Raw genomic sequence first — 21,790 nt, forward strand, 5'->3', positions numbered from 1 at the left:
AATTCAAATTTACGAAGTATTTGTTTCTATAGCGTTACGACACTCTGGGGATAGGTTAGTAGTCCTTTGTTTCCGAAGCCACCCAATGATTTATGGAAATCGGGGTTAAAAGTTCTGTTTCCACAATGATTTATTGCCAGGCTGCAGAGCAATGTAAAGTTTGATTGACAGCTATTGTAAAAATGATGAATGCACAAAAAAATTGAGCCTTTTGTTTTTTAATAAATATACCTAATACGTGTGCAAGGAATGTTATATGTTTCCGTGAATATAGTAAATTTCAAGACAGAGTAATAAACACTTTGATAAATTGACAGTGAACAATCAGATGTCGAAACATAAATTTATTGATCTAAATAAATTAAAGCTAACCGCATTTATGACCTAACTCAATTATTTTGCTACGTATTTCTATTAATATGACTTAGTAGTTAAATATGAGTAAAATATAGTTAAGGTTTTTTAAGTTACGCATTCCGGATTGGTGTTCCTAGTGTGAGTAATTACAAACTATTTCTCTAATTACGCTTTTCAAGCTATTTGATTGACTAAACCTGAGCAAGTATATGTTTGAGACAATGAAGTTTGGCAAAGTATGCCAAGTCATGGCGCCGTTTCCCAAATAGAATGTGCTGAGCCGAATAATTGACTGAGCGGGCCTTATTTACGTAAATACGAACGAAATCGAGTAGATACGTTGTTGTTCGTTATATTCACTTTAGGTTGCGAAATCCTAACGTTCATCCTTATGTCAGAGATGAAAATTAAAGACGCAACCTTATGATGAAAGTTTAATTCTTGCCCTGAATCTCCGTGTCAATTAAGATAATTTATAAGCGTAATTAAAGTGTAATAAAGGACGATACGGATAATTTATGACAAAATTTATACTTCTACCTTTTATTGAAGTGTTGAGTCGTTTATTTTTGTTTGTCTCTATGCAATTATTCTTCATTATCTATTGTATTGTATTTATCTTTTGATTGCAGACAGGTAAAATAAAGTCAGATTCTCCATTTTCGGATGCCCAGCTGTCTCCAATACTAAAATGGGCACTTGATTTGAATCGCACATCGACAACTCCAAACGTCAGAGGTGCAGCGCAACTGCAAATGGTTTTCAGCCCTGGAGCAATGAAATAACCACTGCGAATGGATGTGGCATCAAAATGCTGTAACTAATCCTGAGGGTGGATGTTTTCCGGTACAAATTCCTACAAAGTAAGGGTGAAGATCTCTTCATCATGCATAATGCACAGACACGTACGAAAACTTTCTTGCGTGATTTACATGTTTCTGGGCTGCCATAAAGATGGCACGTTCCTTTTATTTTCCGCTTGGAATAGCAAGAAACAGGAATTTTAATTCGAGCTTGTTAGGTATTCAGCGATGAGACAAATGCACTCCATTTTGCGTTCGTTTTTTCTTTCGGTTCCACAATTTCTTGATGGAAATCTCCAAGGGCCATTTGCTACCTGTTATTGAACTGACACAGCTTATTTTTTAATATTGTATAAAATTTATCTTTCAAGTGTTCATAGTCAAATATGATAATTTAGTAAAGAGAGCGTTTAATTTTAGTATATAACGGGATCACATTTACTTTAAAAATAATTTTACTATCTCGCGTTTATTTGGTGCTCTATTCCGTGGCTTCATAGTGTTGGCCTCGGGCCAGACATCTAGTCCGTGACCAGACGCATATTATCCTTCAGCTTCATACAAATCTGGAATTTAATTTCAGTGAGTAATGGATTAAAAACCAGTCTCTGGTGTGAAATAGCGTGACGCGAATTTGGCGCTAAAATACATTAATATATAGCCAAGAGGAATTTTTTGAACCTTCATTTTTTCTAAGATGAAATTAGTTTATAAGAACCCCTTTGTTTACTTAATAAGTTTTACTAACAAGGCACTTTGTTCAATGCCGGTGAACTTAATGACAAAAATATTAACAAGTATTTAAAACCTTGTTTGCATCAGCGAATTTATAGTCTGGAATCATTATAAACCCTAATATACGTAAAACACCCTTATAAAAATGCGTTATAAAAAATGCGAAAATGCCTGATCTTAGATGATTACTAGGGCCCATAGACATTACAACTTAAATGCACCTTCCTTGAAACTAAAGGTCTAAGTCGCAATCGTACTGCAGCGGTATAAGTGTATATTTTTGAAATAATTTAATCAGTAATGTCAGTGCGTATATAACAATATTCTATCAATAATGCTCTATAGGGAGACAATAAGTAATTTTCAATAAATTATTCTATACACTTTCTTACTTTGAAATTCAAAAATCCATTGTATCATTTCAAAAATGTTGTTAATAAAGCTTTGAAAGCATTTTCTTTTGTAAGGTTTGATCAGTTTCGACTTCAGATATTTTCAATGTAACTGATCATCAAAAACGAGGATTATATTAAATAGGAGGGACTTCGGTTCCCTCTGTATTTTGTACCGTATGTTCCATGGCTCTCCAGTGCTCTGAGGAATTGTTTGAGATGATGTCCTCATCTCCTTTTTATCATCGCACCGCCATCGGCGCAGAGTTCATCCATATTATCTGGAACCGCTGCGTTCATCGACAGTGCGTTTCCAGTGGTCTTTTTTTCCACGTACCATCAGGCTATGGAATGCGCTCCCCTCCACGGTGTTTCCCGAGCGCTATAACATGTCCTTCTTCAAACGAGGCTTGTGGAGAGTATTAAGCGGTAGGCAGCGGCTTGGCTCTGCCCCTGGCATTGCTGAAGTCCATGGGCGACAGTAACCACTCACCATAAGGTGGGGCGTATGCTCGTCTGCCTACAAGGGCAATAAAAATATATATACCTAGTCAGGTCATAAATTCTGTCACATGTTTAATGTAAAATAATTGAAACAAGTTTATTCATTATGTAACCATTCATATACCAAAATGAACTTAACAAAAAATAGATTCTTATGACACTAAAGTTTATTCAAAATGACCTCCGTGATTTTGAATACAGACCTTCAATCTGCGCGGCCAGTCGTCTATCGCAGCACGAACGAGGTCCATGTCAATATCGGCGGCTGCCTTAATCAAGAATGTCTTGAGTGACTCCAAATTGGGATGAGGCTTTGAGCACACCTTTTCCTCCAAGTGTTGCCATATCTTGTAATCTAACGGATTCAAATCTGGACTGGAGGAGGGCCAGTCTTCGTGCCGGATGAAGTCGATTTCACGCGCCGCCAGCCAGTCTTGTGTGCTCTTCGCTCTATGAGCTGGCGCCGAATCTTGTTAGAATACCCAGTGCCTGTTATTGAACATGGTATGAGAAACAGGTTCCACAAGGTTCGTCAGGACTGTATTTTGATACACAACTGCATTCGTTTTTACACCTTTCTCACAAAAATGTACCTCTGTTAAGCCCCAATAAGAAACTCCCAACCATACCATGAGCGAGGATGGAAAATGACCTCGTTGGACACGCGGATTACGGTTGCTCGCTTCTTCACTACTGCGTGCGTACACCTTATCATTTTGTTTGTTGTAGCTCTCTTCTACGGTAAAAAAATTTTCATCCGAAAAAAGAATTTCCCGATATATTTTTCCCGCGTACCGCTTCAACAAAGCGCGGCATCTCTTCAGTCTCAGGTCCATTAGACGAGCATTCAAACGATGTCCTGTTTTTCTTCGATATGCCCGAAGCCCTAAGTCTTCATTTAATACCCTTTTCACCGTGGTTCTGCTTAACCCCATCTGAAGGGCCAACAGTTTCTGCTTACGTTTGGGATTTCATTGAATTCCCGCCTTCACTGCTTTTATCACTGCTGGAGTTCTAACAGACCGAGGGCGACCTGTCATCTACACTAGAGTCTTCATTGTATCGTTTGATGGTACGATAAACGAATCTTTTGGTTATATTCAAAATTTTAATTATGTTAAAAATTTAAATTGGCGCGTAACCGCAACGATGCAACGCAATAACTGCAACACGGTCTTCTTTAAGCGTCCACTCCATATTTAAAAATGAGTAAAATTCTAAAATTAAACATTTTTATTTTCATGAACAATTCGAAATTCGAATTCAATAAACTTTTTTGTGGCCAGCATTCTAAAAGAAAAGTTTTTACTGTGTGACAATACTTATGACCTGACTAGTTATATAGTAAAACATGATTTCGAAATTCGAGTCTCAAAAGAGGTAGCAGAATTCAAGGTTTCAATTTCTATAGGTTCCGAATACGACTTTATATTAAGTTGAACAAGCTTGTTCAACCAATTGGGCAGTAAACTATAATTATAACAATAACTTATAATGAAGAAAATTTTAATTCTGTTCTCTGAATCATTGTATTAAAATAAACAACTACGCAAAACCTAAATTTGTTAAGACTTGTTAACGTTAACTTGTTAAGGGTTTTCTATTTCAAATTATTTTCTTTCAATGATTTCTCAATTTATATTTTAAAGGCTTTGATTATATTTGACATCTTGAGTGATTGAAAGTTTTGTTCCAAGATTAACAGGCAAGACAAACTCTTTTAACTCACTTTTGACTATTTTTACAGTTTATATCATTTAGAAGTTGAATTCTTTAAAACATTTTACCAGCGTATTTATTATAAAAGCGACAATGGAGTTGTACAAAAGATTCTTTAGCAATGGTCTTTATTTTCTGTACTTTAAAACGAAAATTGTGTAAATTTTTCAGTTCATTACTCGAATCAAGACTATTGTTCGGTTAATGGTTGAAATTCGTTCATACTCATTAGTATCTTAAGATTTCAATTAATTGAACTTTTAACATTGTCTCTTTTGTTTCATAATGGGACATATTTTTGGTGTAAATTTTTACAAACAAAGATCGGTTAGGTTATCAAATTGTTATTAAGTTAATTTGTTAATTAAGTCAGGTTATTTTATTGACCAAGCTAATTAGCTAAGACTTGCGGAACTGGTACAATCAGTTTATGTACACTGATTTTTTATTTTATTATTATCTAGACGGGGGAATGAGTTCACGCGCCCTCTGGTATTAAGTGGTTACCGAAATCCATAGACATAACTACATGAATACACCAATAATTTTGAAATCTAAGCGAACATGAATTGTAAGTCCTAAATGTATAGAGTATTATAGCTGTCTTACCCTTAATGCTATTTTTTTTTATTGCTTAGATTAGAACTTAGACTTAGACTAGAATGGATTACTGCTTTGTAGCACAAATAGGCAGTTGTGCCTATCTGAGAGCGCTCACAAGTTGACCTACTACCACTAAACATCTGTTAGGCAACGTAATATTGAAATACTGAACTTTACCACTGAAAATTAAAAATCGATGAGGTGAAATATAATAATTGTGGTAAGCAAATATTCATCTTAAATTATTGTTCTCTGGATACTACTCTCTTCTTTTGCATAAAATCTATGCGTAATTTGACTTCTAAAATATTGAGTTGCAGACGATTTTCATTTCAAACAGATATTACTACTCCTTGAAGTATACGCCAATGAATAAACACAAGAAAATCACAGTATTTATCACTGTCCCAAAAGCTTTCAACAGAGAGGAATAATTGGTTCGCTTATTTCAGGGTGAGATTTTGTCGAAGGCTTGTGTTTTATTTCTTTTGTGACTCCGAAACTGTTATCGTTCTTTAAGCGATACACGATTTTCGCGAATTAATCTCGCTAAAAATCTTAATTGCAATCGTTGAAAATTATCTTGGATACTGGATTTGATGATCTTTATGTCATTGGTGGTAGTAGGACTACTGGTTGTAGGAACTCTGGTGTCCGCACGAGTAGGTACCACCGCCTTGCCTATTTCTGCCGTGAAGCAGTAATGCGTTTCGGTTTGAAGGGTGGGCAACCGCTGTAACTATACTGAGACTTTAAGACTTATATCTCAAGGTGGGTGGCGCATTTAAGATGTAGATGTCTATGGGCTCCAGTAACCACTTAATACAAGGTGGGCTGTAAGCGCTCGTCCACCCATGTAGGCAATAAAAAAATTTAGAATTGTCGAGCAGTCTCATTAGTTGCGTTCAGTATAAATTTAAAATACGGGAAATTTGACATTAAATTGTTATTTTACTACAGCTGTAGCTTAGCTAACAGTACCAATACCCCTTCCCCGTATTAAGGTGAGTAAACACCACAACCTAAACGATGTTGCCCAGTTTGAGAAGTATGTTTGGAGTTCCATTTTCAGCGGTTCCTTAGCTGACCTACTTTAAAAACGGATCACGAGATAGCTTCATCGCATTTTGCTTGTCAAAAATGTACCTAATTTCGAATGTGACCGAAATTCAATCAATTACTAAATCATTGTGCACCTTCAAGACATTCTCTATTAAAGCGGATTATGATGTTTACACCGTAAAATTATGATATGGCCTCTACTAGTCTTTAATGTACTATTTTAAAAAGCAAAGTAGTAATACCTAGAAAATTAATCGAACTTTGAGCACTGTTCCGCGCGTAAAGGAGTAAAAATATTATTACAAATGTTCAGTTGTACATCCTTATAAATAGATAAAACATATGAACATATGAAGAAAACATATGAAAATGAGATGCTGCTTCTAAACTTTGAAGAATATATTTGAATGATATATTTATATACGGTGTTAAAAAAACACTACATACGTAATTCGATATAAGGCCTTCTTAATATGTCTCACCCTGTAAATTGTTATTACTTTCATCTTATAACATTATCAATAATACCTGAATTCTCTTTTGTTTTGTTATTAATTTCCTGATTTGAATAGTATGCTACAATACGCTGAATTACATAAGTCAGGAATGACAAATAAGTGGCGCGCCGGTAACGACGTCATCTTTTACCCGCGCCAACCCGTATCCCGCCTGATAAGGAATGAGCTTATCTCTCAGAAACATCGGCCCAACATTCGGCTCTAAGTTGCCTCGGAATAAATCATCAGTGCGAACAAATATGGGCTTTATGACGCTGATTATTACGTTCATACGCGAGTTATGTGTTTGTTTACCGGGATTTTTTTTACGAATCTTTTGGTGGATACGTGAGATTGCGTACTGCCAATCATTTATTTTTTAATATTGAGGAGTCTTTGAACGTTAATACAAAATTGTGTTCAAGTCGGAAATTGTACTTAAATCCATTCATCCATTCTTAATATTCTTAGACAGAAAATGCCTTTGCTCTTATTTCTTAAAATCTTTATTAAAAAAAAAACAACAGATATTTTTGTTTAATTATAATACCATTTCCGGTACTTGTCCGCGGTAATGAGACGATTGTTGTAATAAGGAACCAAACACAGTTTATATAGTATTTTTGTGCGCTTCATTTTTGTATTCCTGTGACGACAGTTTCGGTTGGATTCTCGTTTATTTTTCATTAAGCCAGTTTTCTTGTTCTGAATTAAACAAGTGGAAATTATGACCTATTTTTTAGGCTATGACTTTGTTGCCCGTGAATACGATTCTTTACAATAAAACTTTCGTATTGAGAAATTTTATGTTGACTTTTAGATTTGAATACGCATAGATGTATTTCAAATAGGCATTATTTAGATCACGCTTGGTTAGACTCATGGATTCAAATCATGGATTCGGCCTCAAGTACACCACCGCTCTTATCTTAGGGTCAAGACAACCAAGTACCAGTTGCTTTCAATTGACTCTATACAGAAAAGGGATGGTCGGATTGTCGATGATCAGGATCTCGCGGTTCGTTTGATACTTTTGAGTCTACGGAAAGACCTTAATTCTCTCTATATTTTGATAGTTATTTGAGGTGATCACGTTATATCCATTTTCGAATTGGTTCACGCGCTACCGGAGTAGTGTCCAACCATACTATCTGAGGTAGCTGGGTTCATCTAGAAGAAATAATTTCTAGAAAAAATAAAGTTTCCAGAAATAGTTTCGGAACTTTATCACTCGGCTCCGAAATGAAATCCTCTTCGCGGACCTTATTGAGCGCTACGGTATCATATTTAAAAAAACGGGCCCAGAAAGGTAAAACAGGAAAAGTCTGATAATAAATCTACTGCTTAAAAAAAGTAGGAAAGGTATTAAAGAAGTACCTATCCTATTTTTTTATAAATGACCAGAAGTAAGCAAGACTTCTCTGGTTATATCAGTTACCGGATCCTATAGACTTATTATCCAGAATCTCTCCATGCAATTTGAGACACGGGGTCAAAATCTCAAAGGTACAAAAGCTTTAAGCTGGATAGTATGACTGCTTTGCGGCAGAAATAGGTAGGACGGTCTTACCTACTAGTGCAAGCTTATAATTCACCCATCACAACGTGATTCCACCATGTGAAATATGGTTTTCAATAACTTGAATAGTTATGTAAGTCACCGAAATTTATGACAATAGAAGTAGAAATTTTTCTTTTCTCCAAATATAGAATTCTGGTAATTTATTTTATGTCACTAAATGTGTATATATGTATTAAATATTTTATTATGTTGTGTAAGGGTTCTATGTAGTTACGGACCCAGCGTTTACTTAATAGACTCGTTACGCTGAGATTAACTGTTGCAAGGAAATTGGGTCTTTACTCTAATGGTTGAATTTTGAAAATGCGGAGTTAGCATCTTTCAACTGGAGACGGCAGACGCGAATGCGAAATAAGTAATTGGATCATGCAGTATTCTTGATCCGTTTTTTGTAAAAGTTAATTTTTGTGGTAGGCAGTGCTTATTTAAAAAGTCCATTTGAATAATAATGCAAAATCATTTTTTTTCTTTACTTATGTATATTACTTACTTCTGGGAGCACTAGCAGCTCTGATTAATACCTAGATCATTAATCAAATATTTTATGTTTGTTATGAAAAATCTGTTAGTATTCCTTAATATTAAAATTATTTTTGACAATCGACGCTTATTTTCGTATGGTTCGTTAAAGTTTCACTGACCAACTTTTTTTAATTCCTAAAAGATATTGCAAAATGTATTTTTAATTAAACGTTGTTGTCCAATTATTATTATTCTACTCAACATATATATTTTTAGACTTAAGAAACATTTATTTGTGATATAAAGTCAATGTACTATAAAGGAGCCAACAAATAAGACAGTTCAAATGGTTTTCATCTCTTTCTGTTGGAAAATATAACAACTTTTCTTGAATGGACGTACTGTAATTTCGTAAATTCGTTGGGCGACATGTCATTCGGGGAAATGAAATAATCCGCTTTTTACTAATACAATTCATATTACAAAGAGAATATATTATTTCTTCTTGGCTGATGTAGGAATAGACAAATGATCAGACTTAGTTAACATAAGTTTTCATATCTATGTGGTCAACAATTTCTAAATTTCAATATTGATTTTCGTTATTTTCTCAACGTATTTTTCTCAACCCTTTCATTGAATATTCAACCAGAAATTATTTAAACAGAATTAGAAAATCTGTAAATCTATATATATAAAAATGAAACCCGTTTTCCGTTGTCACGACATAACATGAAAACGGCTTGACCGATTTGGCTAATTTTGGTCTTGAATTATTTGTGGAAGTCTAGAGAAGGTTTAAAAGGTATAAAAATATGAAAATTCTCGGAATTAAATAAAAATAACAATTTTGTTTTCTCTTTGACGTGTCCCCCGTCGGACGGATTCCTTTTGTTTGTTTTAAGTTTATTCTATATAAAAGTTTAGGTCTTTTATTTATCAATTGAGGCACTACGAAGTCTGCCGGGTCAGCTAGTAGATAATAATATAGCTCTTTGAAATGTTTTGATTTTGAGTACACCATGTAGCGTTATATTAATGCAACGATGGATATCACGTAATATGCGTGAAACGGAGATTTTCTCGGAAACCAATAACTGATCAGTAACTATTTCTTCAGCAATGACGATACGCAGCCTTTTATTTGTTATTGTTTTTTTGCTCTTCATTCTGTTGTAGTTGTTATTTTTTTTGCTGACGCTTACTTTAAATTAATATGGTAGATTCATTTAGTTGTTTGAATTAGTAAGTAGCTTTAATATTATATATGTGAAAGTGGTCTGTTCACACTATATGAAATTCAATAGTTTTTTTGCCTTAATACAAATTAAAAAATTAAATTGAAATGAATGAAGTTGAAATATTTAAAATGTATCGAAATCGTGGGATTAAAATCTAAATTGTTGACTATGGCTAGCAAATGCTATAGAAAATGTGAAAAATCTAATATTGTTATTTGAATAGAAATGGAAAACATGACCGAAAAAAAAGATGATGGATTTGACCAATTTAATTTGTATATACATTTTTTTTATTGCTTAGATGGATGGACGAGCTGACAGCCCACCTGGTCTTAAATGGTTACTGGAGCCCATAGACATCTACAACGTAAATGCGCCACCCACCTTGAGATATAAGTTCTAAGGTCTCAGTATAGTTACAACGGCTGCCCCACCCTTCGAACCGAAACGCATTACTGCTTCACGGCGGAAATAGGCGGGGTGGTGGTACCTACCCGCGCGGACTCCCAAGAGGTTCTACCACTAGTGATTACGCAAATTATAATTTTGCGGGATTGATTTTTATTACACGATGTTATTCCTTCACCGTGGAGGTCAATCGTGAACACTTGTTGAGTACGTATTTCATTAGAAAAAATTGTACCCGCCTGCGGGATTCGAACACCGGTGCATCGCTACATACGAATGCATTGGACGTTTTATCCTTTAGGCCACGACCACTCAAAAAAAAAAAAAAAACTAAAATGTCCAATACTTGGAACAGATTTAACAACTTCCATTCTAGAGTGTAATGAAATAGATTCAATTAAATTTGGCCTAGTTTTAATTTGGAATTTAATTATAAAATTCTCCAGCAAAAGCCAAGGGTTATCAACTGTCATAGAAACAAAAAGTTGTTTGTTCGATATTTTCAGTATTCTATCCGTTTTTATTGAGCTTTCCACAAAAAAAATTTAGTCTTATGTGTTAGATTTCAATTGATTTTCATTGTATCCTAAGTGTTGCATTATTATTTTTTTGAATTAATTTCAATTTCAATTACTGTTCGAAGCGAAATATATTAAATTCAATATTAGAAGCGAAGAATATCGGTGCCTACACGTAATAATTCATTGATATGCATGAAATCCAATAAAAATAAGCTATTCGCTCTCAGTTCGGAGCATGAGTCATTCCGTTCCAGTGAGTTTATTGCCATAACCGAATCCGGAGGGTTTTTCAATCGTTGATTGATCATGAAAATTTATGGACTTTCCACAGTTCCCGAGCCTATGTAATAATCAACCCACGGTTTTTGTGTAGTAAGTTTGTACAATTCACGTAGATAGCAATGTATGGCATACATGCATGCATACATACACAAAATTATGATTGTAGACGTTAAGACAGGTCAACGAACTCAAATGATTTATTTAATGTAACACATTTATCGGAGTCTATTTGCACCAAACGATTGCAAAATCGATTGTTCTCACTCTGCGAAACACCGTGCCACATGGCGTCGCATCATCAGAGCATCGGTTTCGCAGGATCCGATTGATGCATGACCACGACCACTCTGTCAAGAGTGTACGAATAGGAAGAAGATTTGCACCAAAATAGGAGATCAAAGCATTGATTGGAATAGCGGTCCTAAGAAGACCAGAACTTCTTTCAAATTCCTTGTGAATTGGGTTGTAATTCCCAATATCTTCTGATACCAGTTTTTAATGAAACAATAATGACATGATTTTGATATTTATATAGAAGAAAGACACCACTACCGACGGATGATGTTTTTTTTTTTTTTTTTTTTTTTTTTTTTCCCTACCTATGCTGATAGCCTTGAGAGGCTATTTCAGCTTCACCCTAACGTTAGTAGGTGAGCTCGCGGGGCTCAACCGGAGAGTTGCTAACACTGACCCTAGCAAGAGCAGTGCTTCGCAGAATCTACCACCGGATCGGAAACGCGACCCACTGAGAAGATCCGGCGAGAAACTCAGTGGGCTGTGTCTATGGGTTAGTTCGCTCGTCGAGCCCTTCGTCGCAAGCGACGGGTTCGACGAGGACGGTGACCGGTGCTTGTGGTGCCTAAAAGCACCGTTAATGGATCAGGAGGATCCGTAATGACGTGCTTTGGGCGACGTCGACGGTTTACCATTCGGTCTACTGGGTCGGGTATGTAATTTCCAGCGGCTACGATGAGAGGGTTCTCATGTCGTGCCGCCTTCTCAAAATGGCGCAGCGATGCCGACTGTAGATACTTACTAAAAGAGTCGAGCTCCAGGTCGTCGTGGAGATCCACATTCCTAAGGAACCAAGGCGCTCCGACGGCTATCCTGCAGAATCGTGATTGAATAACCTGAAGGGATTTCAAGTGGGTGCGGGCTGCGTGAGCGAACACTACGCTTGCATACGTCATGACGGGGCGTATACAAGTTTTGTAGAGAGTTACCTTATTACGGAGGGACAGTTTGCTTCGACTACAAAGCATTGGATAGAGTCGTCCTAGAATAAACGCGGCGCGGTCGCGTACCGTTTTTATATGGGGACGGAATGTCATCCCTCTGTCGAGGGTGACGCCTAGATATTTGACCTTCGAGACCCACGGTATGGGCTGGCCAAAGAGAGTGATGGGACTAACGGCGGAGCTGTTTGCGCGCCTACTACGGAGTGGGATGCTCGAAGTGATGTTCGGAGGGCGACCCCTTTTGAAGAGCACCGCTGCGCTTTTCGTGGGGTTGATGTCTATTCGCCACTTCCGGAACCACTGTCCCATGGTGGCTACTGCGATCTGGAGTCGCCGATGAAGCAGCGACATCTTCCTACACGAGTAGTAGATAGCCGTGTCATCGGCGAAGAGCGCTAGATGGGTCTCCGGAGACCGGGGTATATCATTGATATACAAACTAAATAATAACGGGGAGAGCGCGGAGCCTTGCGGGACTCCGGCGGTCAGTTGACGGGGACGAGAACGAGTTCCCTCTACTCGATATCGAAACGAACGGTTCGACAAGAAGTCTCGTATGATGAGCACGAGTCTGTCTGGCACTCCCATGTTGTACAGTTTATAAATTAAACCGTTGTGCCAGACTTTGTCGAACGCCTTCGCGATGTCGAAGAAGAGGGCGCCGGTCGGGATTTTTTTACGCCTATTTAGTCCTATCAGAATGTGCTCCGTGAGGCGGTGCACTTGTTGTACGCACGAGTGTTTAGAGCGGAATCCGAACTGTTCGTCTATGAGAATTTTGTTCGCGGTAACAAAATCCCAGAGGCGTTTCCTAAGGAGCCGTTCGTAAATTTTTCCTATCGTCGAGAGGAGACTAATCGGACGGTAACTAGAAGTTTCGTTTGTCGGTTTGCCCGGCTTATGTATACCGATAACGTCCGCTTCTTTCCACACCGCGGGAAAGATGCAGTGCGTCATAGCGGCATTTAAAATTGTAGCCAACATTGCTATCAGTTGGACTGGCAAGAGTTTTAGCGCGCGGTTGTGGATGCCGTCGGAGCCGGGTGCCTTCCTAGGTTGGAGGTTGTGGATCGCGTCTCTAACTTCGTCAGTGGTAATGGGGGGTAACGCGTCCGAGGGCGGCAGGGAAGCTCTGCGCTCGACCTCCCTGTCGACTAACTCGGTGTGTTCGGGGTCCGCGTGTTGAGTGCTGGTGGTGCACTGCTCTTGCAGTGCATCGGCCAGCAGCTCAGCCTTGTCATCGTCATCGAATGCCGGTGGTTGGCCTGAAGGGCGTATGAGGGGAGGCATAGTAGCGGTAGTTTCGGATTTGAGAGTCCTAGCTAGTCGCCAGTATGCTTGGTGGGAGGGCGCGAGTTGTTCTAGATAACTATGCCAATTATCGTTACGCGCGTCGCTTAAGCGGGAGTGGACTTCGCGTTGTAGACGACGCATCTGAATCCGGTTTGAATGCGTGGGAAGACGATCGTAGGCCCGGATTGCCGCGTTCCTAACTCTTAAGAGATTCCTAAGATCGGGGGACAGTCTGATGCGGTGGAAGCTGTCCTCCACATCGACTTCTTTTGAAGATCTAATGATCGCGGAAGAGATGTGATCGGTAATGATGTTTATGGATTCGACGGTGTCCTCGGGGGATGGATTCGAATCCGGGCCGCAAGGGAAGATTGGCGGAGCGGCGTCGGCTAGGCACGTGCCCAGCTTATTCCAATCCACCATGGTCCTCGTAACAGTGACTGGGTTGTGAGGGCGACCGAGCTGCATAACGACAGGTCGGTGGTCTGAGTCGAGCTCTGACATTGCTTCGATGGAACGCAAGCGCAGAGTTACGTTCCTAAGCAATGCCAGGTCTATAGTGCTCGGACGGAGCGCGATGTTATACGGATAACATGTTGGAGTTGGGGGACCGACTATTTCAAAGGTGAGGTCGTCTATAAACGCGTCGAGACGCCTACCGTTAACGTTTGTACAATGGCAGTTCCACCTAGTGTGGTGGCAATTTAAATCGCCTGCCAGGATGACGGAGTCTCCCATGCCGAACAGTGACTCGATGTCACTGCTCAGGAGGGGCTTGTCCGGGGGGAGATAAACGGATGCGATGACGATCGGCTGGTGTCCCGTCAGCGAGATACGGCACACTGACGCCTCGATATGTAAGAGCGAGGGAGTATCGAGAGGGACAACGTGCAGGGCCCGTCTATAGTAAATGGCAGTCCCGCCTTTGGAGGCGGTGAGTCTGTCATTCCTAACCATGACGTAGTTCGCGACTTTCGGGTCGCGACGCGAGGGCTTTAGATAGGTTTCCTGCACTAACAAGATATCTATAAGATTGTCGCGGAGGAATTCGAAAATTTGATCGCGTTGCCGCGCGAGTCCGTTAGCATTGTAGAATGCTAACGTAAGGGAATACGGTTTTTCTCTACCTTTTTGCGCCATTGATTACCGGTAAAGATTTTATAACGTACGCGACACGGACTCGTAAACGTCCATGTGATCGAACGCGGCCGCGAGCCGCTGTTCGGGGGTTACCGACCTACGGATAGCGTCAGCGAACGATCGCAGACGGTCGAAGTTCACCGCGGTGACGAAGTCGCGCACGAGCGCGAAGTCGTTGACGGCAGAGGGTTGCGGGGGACGGAACGCGGGCGCGGGGCGAGGTGCGAGCAGGGGCTGGGGCGCGGGGCGTGTCACGAGCGGGGGCGGGGGTGTGGTTTCCGTTCCCGCCTTCGTATACGGCAGCGGCTTTTTCCACGCTGAAACCGTGGGAACTGCAGCCGGCACGAAGGCAGGTTTCGGCACTGAGGGTGCCGAAGTCTTTGGGCCGACGGTTCACGGAGCTGGGAGGGTTGAACGCTTGCGCGGAGCCCTAGGACATCCACGGTAGTTCGCGGGGTGCCCTTGCTTAAGGCATAGGACACAACTTGGGGGTTCGGTCGCGGTTTCCCTATCTCTAACGCAATCTAACGTAGCGTGATCGCCGAGGCATTTCACGCAGCGGGGACGCGCGTGGCAATTACGCGCCGAGTGGCCATATAGCTGGCATCTGTAGCACTGCCCGGGAGTGCCACGTTTATGGGGGGCTTCGATGGAGACCCCGGATAAGCCGCAAACTTTCGAGAGGCATGAAATTTTCTTTTTGGCCTCCGGGGTTGGCTCTAACGCGACAAGAATCATATTATAGGGCTGCTTGCCCCGCCCACTGTGCATCCGATGCACACTAACTATAGGGAGTGACTGAGCGATCAGATCCTCCTTAACGTAGTCGATGTCTAACTCCTTGGGGACTCCGCGTATTACTACGCGGAGCTCGCGGTCCTCCTGAAGAGCATAGGTGTGAAAACCTATGTTCTCCTTTCGGAGGTATGAAGAGAGGGCCCTATGGTCGCCCGGCGTTGCGACCTTAATCTGAATCCCATGCGCGACGTTACGCGCATGGGTGTAGTTAATTTTGTTTGCCTGAAGGGCCTGGGATACTCGATTCCACGCTGTCTTCTCTTGAAGTATCAGCGGGGGCGGGGCAGCTACTTTTGGAGCGGGCGCGGGCTTGGGACGTGGCGGTGGGGTTACGCGGCGCGCGGAGTCCGACTCCGGTGTAACTACTACCTTCGGTCGAGAGGCGGGCGCGGATTTCGTTTGTTTTGTCGTGGAGCCCCGGGACTCCACGACGCGAGTACGTTTCTTACCGCGGGTAGCCGTTTGGAACCCATCCGAGGTTCCGGGCTGAGGGCTGGGCGCGGATTCAAAGTCCATCTCCGATTCGGTATCGGAGCCTGAACTATTAGAGACAGAGCTATTAGAGACGATCGAGGTCGCGACGGACGAAGTCAGTGAGGCTGACGCAATAGACGCGGGTGCGGGGGTGGGGGTAGCGCTAGGCGCTTCGTGAGTCGCATCGTCGGAACGTGCGCTCGAACTTAACGCGGCGGCGGGGGGCGCGCGGCGTGCCTCCGAGGCACGTTTGAGATACGCGGCGACGGACGCGGGGGGGGAGGGATTGCCACGAGAGGCCCTATATTCTAGATACTCGGCCCTAATTGACGGGTACCTATCCCGAAGGAACCCTACAATATCACTAGCACTTTCACTGTCTTCCATTGTCTTCTTGCCCGGGGGGGGGCGGCCCCGGGACTTTTGTTGAACTCGCCGAAAGGCGAGGCCCCGGATAGGATTTGTAACCCCCCTGTGCTGCAGGACAGCAAGGAGCAGGGGGGGGGGAATGCCTATGCCGTGAAAACGGCAATCGGCGGGGAAAAGGAAAGGAACCCGCTCGGGCTGTATAGTGCTACAGCAGGCAGAATCGCGAGCGGGGGTCTAGTCTTGAAAAAGACTGTTGTTTTGGGAAGGGTTAGGAAATCGCTAGCCTGTGAGTGCCACAAGAAGCCTGATCGTAGCGATTGGTTTTGTCTTGAAAAAGACAGTTGGTAAAGGGTGGGTTCGCGGTTACAACACTTTAGCGCACAAAAATGGACTCCGATACGCAGATCGCAAGCAACCAACGGATCGGAACGTCCGCACTACCGAATTGTAAGCACGATGTATTCACGGTCACTACACTGTCGAGCACAGCTGTGAGTTCAGAGACGCAGCTCGCAAGCGGGCCACGGATCGGAAAGCACGTCCGCGCACGACCGAGTCGTGAGCGAGAATAACGGATGATGGTCATAATGTAGCAGCTTTATGTTGAGATGGCAGCATGTTTGTATCTTTGAATTTATTACCGAAATTTACATACGAGTACGAAGGCAATCAAATTGGGATTTTAAATACTTAAGATGCTTGCTGTCTGAAAATAGAATGCCAATTTATCACTGATATTTGTAAAAAACTTATTTGTAACGCGACTGAATTTTTGAGAACAATACGATCATAATAATATACCTACCTACCTGTTTTGGTATTGTGATTTTATTTTGAGATAACGTAGGGGTCCCGTCAGTAATTATTTCAAAATACCAAACGAAAGTATTTCCGAGAACCAAAATAGTTTATTAACTAAATAAAAGTATAACCTTGGCGAAAAAACTTATACGCCTTGGTAATTGGTAAATTTAGGCCAAAACATTGTATTTTTCTCCAGTTTTTCCGCAAATTCAAATGATTATTAATAAAAAGAGTACGTGCTTATATAAATAACTTGCTGAAGTCAGCAGTTCAGACAGCGCTGGCGGTCACCCAAACATCTTGATAAGTGGCCTCTCTTTGCCGACTGCGTTTAAAGCTGAGATTTTAATAGCTTTTCAAGACTGGTGGAGAGTATTTATTGCTGTTTCTGTAGCCAAAATACATGAGTATTGCTTAGATTAATTGGTACCTGATCGTAAAGACGAACAACGCAAAATTTAAGCGACGCATTGATTTTGCTGAGACATTTAGTGGGTTTTTCCTTCTATGGACTGCAAGAATATTTATAATAGAGCAACTTTACTTTCCTCCGAAAAAACAATGCACCGCAAAAATCTGATAAAAACAAATTATGTTATAACTATTGATATTATCAGTTTTTTGAAATGAAAACGTTAGTTTTCACATGGAAATGTAATAGCTATATTTTTAATATGGCCACAATCAACTTTTGACTTTTAATCTCGCATTCCTTTTTCATTTTATTATAAATATTTCGAATATGTACTTCGACCATGACAGAAAAGTTCATGTTAATCAATATTGCGCTAACTAGTCTGAATTTCTATTCTAAATCTTAATATTTGTGTTTCTTTTCACACAAAATGAAAGTAGCATTATCTTGAAGTCTGGCAGTTATTGTGGCTTGGATTTTTATTTTCATGACAAGGTAATTTTAGAAGAGCACCAGCTGTCTTCTCAATTGAGGTTAGGTTGTTTTTTATTTATTTCAATGGTCTCGCGCCTGTTACCTGAGAATTAGCATGTTTTCACTGAATTTTGTCGTATTTTATAAAATGGTCGGCCCTACTAGAGCATGTAGACAATCTTTTTTTTTTTGCTTAGGTGGGTGGACGTGCTCACAGCCCACCTGGTGTTAAGTGGTTACTGGAACCCATAGACATCCACAACGTAAATGCGCCACCCACTTTGAGATATAAGTTCTAAGGTCTCACGTATAGTTACAACGGCTGCCCCACCCTTCAAACCGAAACGCATTACTGCTTCACGGCAGAAATAGGCAGAGCGGTGGTACCCACCCGTGCGGACTCACTCACGTCTACAGACTCGTCAACGAATGAAACCTTAGAAGTTAGTTCCCGCGAAATAACGAAAAGAAAATACTGCACACGATATTAAGCCGTAAGTTTTATTTAGTAATAAACTGGCGGTAGGGCATGTTGCGAGACTGTATATGCATACAGTCTTACCATCTGTTTACCATCTGATACTGCATAGTTTGGTGTGCCACTATAGACCAAGTGTCTATGGAGGAACCGCTTAACATCTAGCAGGCAGTAAGTTCGTTATGCTATCTATACGATAAAAATCTATTGAAATACCAGACCCATACTAAAAGAGTAAAGGAATAAGAAATACAATGCGTTTTATACTATAGTGAGTACTAGCGACCCGCCCTCGCTTCGCTTCGGAAACTGTAATTTATTATTGATTTCTCCACTATTTAAGGGATGTTATTATACATATAAACCTTCCTCTTTAATCACTCTATCTATTAAAAACTAAAAAACAAACCGCATCAAAATCCGTTGCGTTGCGGGACAGACAGATATAGGAACAGAGAAAGCGACTTTGTTTTATACTATGTAGTGATAGTGATAACTTAAACAAATACAGTAAAATTTTATATTGGTTTTTATAGAGCCGTGTATGTATATATCAGCATTGTGGCTTGAGGGTGTACTTCGATTCGATCGATGTTCCCATCGAAGCTATAGACGAACCCTGCCTCATTTTACTTTCATGTTGAATGTAAATATGCAATGAAATAAAGATGCTCGTTACCCATGTAAATTTTTCATGAGCCGTCAGAATGACGTGACTTGATTTGTCAAATTAAATTAACCTTAACTGACAGGTATCGGGCACGGAAATTATGGTATTTTTATTTTTTGGTATTCGAAAATCCAAATTTTAGCTTAAATGTTTATATATTAATATAAAAACCTTGGGATCTAAAACCAAGCTAATCATGAAACAAAAAACGAATTAAATTTTAGTAGATGTAAAACACAATCCCAATGTATGCATGCATGATAAGAGTGCATGGTGCACGGACCCTATACAATGTGCGAAAAAGGTAAGAAGAAGAAGGGGACTGAAAATATCAGACTTTAGATAAAACGAAATAACATTTTAGATTTAAATATAGATAAATCTTGATTAATTTATGATAAAAAAAAATACGTCACAAGATATTTTTCATAATTCACTTAAATAAAAAAGACACATTTGCGATACCAACAGTTCCGCTTTCGAAAGAAACAATTCTTCGATTCCAAATGACAGTTTTTGCTTAACGTAATGGGAGTATTTTAAAGTCTCGAAAATAAAATTTCTCTGTTTCAAAGAAACTGTGGAGGTTGACGTTTAAAGCTCCATTGGCGTAAAACATTTTTATCGGCAACACTCAATGTTTGTGTTGAGCGTGTTGTTTTAATGAGTTTTATGGCTGGGGACTAAGGTTGGAATTAGTTTGTAGAGTTCAGTATAAGATCATCCGAGCGCCGAGTGGTCCGGTCGAGACGTGTATTGCTCCTTGTACAAAGCATTTCCTGAGTGGGTAATGCGAAGAAATTGTGGGTATGGTAGTTGCGGCGTCTTGTTCGAAATTAGTATGATATGAAAGGATTAATGTTTGATTACTTGCCAAATTTGTTAAATTAGATTTGTATATGTTTTTTGGAAAGGAGTTCCTTATCGTGCGATTGGTTTGTGAGCTGAGGTCTAGACCGAAAAAAGTGTAACAATGAAAAACGACACCAAAAATTGATGTACTTTTGCAGTGATTGTTGATGCAATCCCCATATTTTTTCTATCGATTCAGATTGCTGTCAATGTTGAAAATATGCATATATTCTATATATTTATAATAAATAATAAAATAGTTGTAATAAAATTACTTTTGTTTCACTAATATTCCAGAAATGTATTTATTGTACCAACTTCTTTTGGATTTATACACATTTTATGATTCACTTCACACTATTTGATACACATCTTAATTTTTTATTTAAATATTACTTAATGCCGGCGTCGTCGCCGAATCTAGTCGTCGTGGCCCAAAGGATAAGACGTCCGGTGCATTCATATCTAGCGATCCACCGGTGTTCGAATCCCGCAGGCGGGTAACAATTTTTCTAAAGATATACGTACTTAACAATTGTTCATGATTATCTTCCACGGTGAAGGAATAACATCGTGTAATAAAAATCAAACCCGCAAAATTATAATTTGCGTAATTACTGGTGGTAGGACCTCTTGTGAGTCCGCACGGGTAGGTACCACCGCCCCGCTTATTTCTGCCGTGAAGCAGTAATGCGTTTCCGTTTGAATAATGGAGCAGCCGTTGTAACTATACTAGAGACCTTCTACTTATATCTCAAGGTGGATGGATAAGTCAGTATGAGTTTGTTAAAGTTTCTCTTGAAATATAAAATCAAACGCGTTGGCTTCCTGCTAGTAGTTTCCACGTTCATATTCATGGTTACTATCGATCTTAATGATTAAAAGACTTATTATTAGTAAATTTGCTATTCAAAAATAGCTTTCAGATTCTAATAAGAAATGGATGAATTTTGAATAATTGTAATTAAATAGTAATTTTTAGGGAAGCCAAACTCTTTGATTTTGTAGTTTCTAAAGTTGTGCTATATTTTCGTTACTTGAAATAACTGATTATGAATTATAAATACTTATCTTAGGAGATGATGCTAGTACTCATAATTTTTTTTTTATTGCTTAGCTGTGTATTGCTTAGCTTAGATATAGTTCTAAGATCTCAGTATAGTCACAACGGCTGCCGAACGGCTGCTTCAAACCGAAACGCATTACTGCTTCACGGCAGAAGTAAGCAGGGCGGTGGTACCTACCCGCGCGGACTCACAAGAGGTCCTACCACCAGTAACTACGCAAATTATAATTTTGCGGGTTTCATTTTTATTACACGATGTTATTCCTTCACCGTGGAAGTCAATCGTGAACATTTGTTGAGTACGTATTTCATTAGAAAAATTGGTACCCGCCTGCGGGATTCGAACACCGGTGCATCGCTTCAACACGAATGCACCGGACGTCTTATCCGTTAGGCCACGACGACCACAAAAATAAATAAAAATAAAAATGCGAAAGGTTTTTTTGTTTTTTTATTGCTTAGATGGGTGGACGAGTTCACAGCCCACCTGGTGTTAAGTGGTTACTGGAGCCCATAGACACCTACAACGTATATGCGCCACCCACCTTGAG

This window comes from Bombyx mandarina, chromosome 23 (genome assembly GCF_030267445.1).
Source record: "Bombyx mandarina strain Sakado chromosome 23, ASM3026744v2".
Taxonomy (NCBI): Eukaryota; Metazoa; Arthropoda; class Insecta; order Lepidoptera; family Bombycidae; genus Bombyx; species Bombyx mandarina.